This window comes from Cupressus sempervirens, chromosome 8 (assembly GCF_028749045.1).
Source record: "Cupressus sempervirens isolate cs-2001-9-10 chromosome 8, ASM2874904v1, whole genome shotgun sequence".
NCBI lineage: Eukaryota > Viridiplantae > Streptophyta > Pinopsida > Cupressales > Cupressaceae > Cupressus > Cupressus sempervirens.
The window spans coordinates 114,655,256-114,660,238 of NC_143125.1; the positions used below are offsets into that span (position 1 = coordinate 114,655,256).

The 4,983-nt window shown below is 35.7% G+C and overlaps 1 pseudogene across 1 annotated transcript; it reads left to right on the forward strand.

Annotated features, from left to right (window-relative positions):
- The first annotated feature begins 328 nt into the window (after positions 1-328).
- On the forward strand, positions 329-3,155 carry LOC149541853 (RING-H2 finger protein ATL78 pseudogene; annotated as a pseudogene). Its single transcript, XR_016355385.1, has one exon. The product of XR_016355385.1 is annotated as an RING-H2 finger protein ATL78 pseudogene (transcript).
- The last annotated feature ends 1,828 nt before the right edge of the window (positions 3,156-4,983 follow it).

Here is a 4,983-nt window from a genome sequence, read left to right on the forward strand (position 1 = left end):
CTTGACCCTTGGTGGGCTCTTCAAGAACCTTCGAACTTCACTGGTAGACTAAGGGTTCATTGACATCCCTATCAAATTTAAAACTTATAAGTTTTCTTGATGGGTATGATGGGATATTCCTTAATTATAGTATACACTAAGGTTTGTAATAAATAAGAGGTGAGGTAGAAATGTGAACTATATAACTTCAACACAATTGATCTGCGACTTTTGTCAAACGAAATTTCAACATAAAAGCTTGTATTTATATTTGAAAAATAGATATCCCTCATCCCAACTCCTTAATGAAGAAGTTTTAATATAAAGTCTATATTCTCAAATTAGAAAATAGATAATACTAATTCCTTTCCCTTGTTTGAAGACATTTCATTCTCTTTCTTTAACTAAAGTCGTTTTAACTTATGACTTCCAATAAAAAGTGAATACACCTCCTCTCACAAAGTACAAAAGTTTCCTACAAACCCCTAAAAAGCTCATATTTCTTTATACACCACGTTCTCCTAAAAGCTCATGTACTTGATTTAAAACCCTCAAAAGCTCACATTGACAGACTAAAGAATGAATACACCTCATCCCTCTCCTCCCAAAGGTTCATGGATTTGGTATGGAACCCTGAAAAACTAAATAAACTCCTGTCTGAGAATTTCCTCGTGTCACCTAGACTGATTTGCCAAACCAATTCCAATTTAAAAAAATCACCAGCTTCTCAACGAATCCATCCACGCTGCTGAGTTCTGAGCTTTAAAAACAAGGATGATGAAGGAAGCCATGATTATCCAGGGGACAAAGAAAGCATCAAAGCCGATTTAATAAAGTACAATTCTATTCCAATCACTTTGGCCTTTGGAATCCTCTGTTCGTCGTATTTGTTGGGCGGTAAAAATTTATGCCCAAATGTCTGCTCTCATGGATCAAATGCACAGTGAGCTTGTCGGCATTAACTGCCAAATTTTCTTTATTTTACGCTCAGGACAAACGGCGGCAGATCGAATCTCCTTATCTTTTCATTTGGCCCCAACTGCAACAGGAAGAAGCCCAAATAAACACTCAATAGGTTTGGGCATTGATAAGGAAAGAGAGGCCCTAATTCAGAATGATGACATCATTAAAAATTCTGCCCGCAGGCCCTACACTCTCTGCTTTGCAACCACTCCAATTCATTACTCCTCGCTTACGATATCAACAATCTGCTTTACCCATTTGGCCAAGTCCGATATCTGAGAAAACAACTCAGATCTGTTCCCAACTCTGTAGAATTCTTGATTTTGATTGTCAGAATCCCACCTCCGAGGGAAGTAGAACTACCCAAATCTGTCCCCAGTTGTGTAAAATCCTTGATTTTGATTGTCAGATCCCACCTCTCAGAAAACTACCCAAATCTGTCCCGCGATTCGTTAAATTTTTTGTTTTGATTTTGATTGTTCAAATCCCAGCTCTGAGAAAACTACACAAATCTGTCCCCAATTTGTTAAAATTTTGGTTTTGATTGCTCAAATCCCACATATGACCCCAATTCTGTAGAATTCTATAGTTTGATTGTCAAAATCCCACCTCCGAGGAAACTACCCAGTTCTGCAAAATTCTTGATTTTGATTGTCGAATCACCTCTGAGAAAAAACAAAAACCCAAATCTCTACCCAATTCTGTAGAATTCTTGATTTTGATTTCAAAAAGTCATTACAGAGATGAAGTTCTCGGTCTAACAGAAGAGCTTATCATCCGCATAGATTTTTTTCCTACCAAATAAGAAAATACCAGTCTCTAGGCTGAAACCTTTCCACATGAACTAACAAATTCTTGTGTTCAATTCAAATTTCTCACAGGAATGAAATTCTTGGATTCGATGAAGTGGTATGCATCATCTCCAGAGAATTTTTGGCTGTTCGATTGAATCGAGGACAACTAACAAATCCTTGAGTTTGAATTTCAAATCCTTTACAGAGATGAAATTCATTTCCTCGACAAAGTAAGTTCATATAATTCATAAAGAAATTCTAGTTACCTGATAGAAAGGGACTCCATCTCTAGGCAGAAACCTCTTCCCCATAAACAGATTTAGGGTTTGTTTTCAAGTCTCGAAACTGAAATCTCTCCCACACAAACCAAGAAATTAGCAGATTTAATCTCAGCTCCTCAGCCTGAAATCTCTTCGACATAACCTAAACAAATGAAATCTCTTCTTACAGAGATGAACTCATTCAGAATCTAAGAACACACATACAGGCACTGAAATCCAAGAGGCAAAATCATGATCCCAGAAATGGGATATTCAGGGCCATTCATTCCACCGCCGCCTGCTCCGATACACATGGGCGACAGTGCATTCGATTCAAATTTAGTGGTGATTCTATCGGCTCTTCTTCTTGCCCTAATCTGCGCTCTGGGGATCAATTCTATTCTAAGGTGCGCCAATGCCTGCAGAGGCCGAATGATTTCAGCCAATGAAGCGGCGATCCGCATGGCCAACACGGGGCTCAGCAGCAAGGCCATCAGAGGCCTGCCCATCACAGTCTACAGTATTTCTTCCTCCTCCTCCTCCGCCGCCGCCGCAGCATCCGCTCCTGTTGATGAACTCATCAAGGAATGCCCAATCTGTTTATCCGAATTCTGCCATGGAGAGAAGCTCAGAGTTTTGCCCAAATGCAACCATCAATTTCATGTGGAATGCCTCGATCCATGGCTCACTTCTCATTCATCGTGCCCCACCTGTCGAAGAGTTCTGCTGGATGGATCGTCGCCATCGATTCAGGTGCACATTGTTGTGGATAGTGATCAGGTCTCTGCTGAATCTGAGGGCATTTCATCGCAGTGAGTTTTGAATATTGCGTAAGGGTTAGAAATTATAGCTCATTCAATGCATTTTTCCTAGGGCATGTCATTGCAGTGGGTTTTGGATTTTGGGTAATGGTTGAGTAGTATATAGAAATTATAGGTAGTTCATTCAATGCATTTTCTTAGGATTGGTTTCAATTTTTTAAGGAATTGATGGTCTTGATTGTAGGAATTGATGTGTATAAAAGAGTTAGTTTCATGATAAATTACATGTTTAACTTAGGTTAAATCTGATATCTCATTAGTTTTGAGAGCTTTTTATTCATATTTATAGTTTTGAGAGCTTCTTATTCATATTTATATATCGTGATTTTTCTTGATAATTCATTGGTCAAATTTCTTTCTTTTTATGGAAGAATGTTATTGTGGGTTCTTTTATATTGATTCCATGATCAATGCTAAATGTTCAATGGTCAAAATTGTTGTTGTGAAAGAATGCTAGTGTGTGTCCTTTTATATTGATTCAATGGTTCAATGGTCAAAGTTGTTGTTGTGAAAGAATGTTATTGTGTATCCTTTCAGATTGGTTCAATGTCCAAAACACTTGTGAAATAATGCTATTGTGTATCCTTTCGTATTTGCTTCAATGGCAAAAATTGTTGTTATGAAATAATGTTGTGTATCCTCTCATATTGGTTCAATGAGTCACTTATGAAAATTGTTGTTATGAAAATGTGTGATTCTATTTCCTTGAGACTAGATATAGTCAAATGTTGTTACTTATGGGGATTGATTTATATAAAAGAACTTTCACATGACAAATCATAGTTTCTACTTGTGTAACCTACTCTAATCTATGATTAGATTGTAAAGGTTCTTACTTATATATATGGATGGTCTTTCTTATTTATTCAAATTTGTTCTTATGAAAGAATGCTATTGTGTGTTCTTTCATATTGTTTCGATGGTTCGATAATCGAAAATGTTAATATGAATCAATGATACTGTGTGTACTTTCATATTGGTTCAATGGATCAATTATCAGGAGTGTTGTTGTGAAAAGATGTGATTGGGTGTCCTTTCATATTGGTTTAATGTTTCCATAATCAAAGTATTTGTTATGGAAGGATGCAATTGTGTTTCCTTGATGCTATTTATAATTTCTCATGGAAATTGAAGTGTATGAAAGAGTATCCATATGAGCATTTATTAGTTTCTTCTTATGCAATTTATTTATTAGATAGAGAGCTTCTTATGAAAGGATACAATCATGCATCCTTTCTTATTGATTCAACGGTTCAATAATCAAAATTGTTGCTAGGAAAGGAAAGGTCCTTTTATAGTCTATGACACAAAGCTTTTGGTTTTAGGTCTACATATGGTGATAGTGATATGGGACTACCATGTCATCCTTGTGGGGAGTCTACAAACAAGATGTACATACCTTACGCCCTTGTGAGATTTGAATTTGTGACCTCTCTTTCAAGAATACAAGTAATGAAAGAATAGTATTATGTGCCCTTGCATATTGTTTCACTAATTAAAATTATCATTATGAAAGGATGTGATTGTGTATCATTTCTTATTGATTTAATGGATCAATGGTCAAAATTTTCCTCAGGAAAGAATGCTATTGTTTGTCATTTCTTATTGATATGATGGTTCAATGATCAAAATTGTTGTTATGGTTTAGGATGGGATTTTGTGTTCTTATTGATTCAACTTTTCAATGGTCAAACTTGTTGGTATGAAAATACCCTTTATTAGCAATTTAGTGGTCAATATTGTTGTTCTGAAAGGATGTGATTTTGTGTCCTTCTATATTGATTCAAAACTTTAATGACCAAAAAAAAATTAAGAAAGGTTGTGCCACTATGTTCACTTTCCTACTTTTTATTTTTTATTTTGATCAATAAAAAGTTGTAGTCTTGCACATTCCTATGGATTCAATGTCATGGTTATTAAAATTGTAGTTATTAAAGGATGTGATTGACTGTCCTTTTATTATTGGTTTAATGCTTCAATGATCTAAATTGTTTTTTATGAAAGGATTTGATTGTGTGTTCTTTGTTACCGGATTCAATGCTTCAATGGCCTAAGTTGTTATTATGATTGGATCCACAATTGTTTGCCCTTTCTTATTGATTCAATGGTGAAAGATGTTGTTATGAATGGATGTGCCATTGTACGTCATTTCTTATTGACTTGATG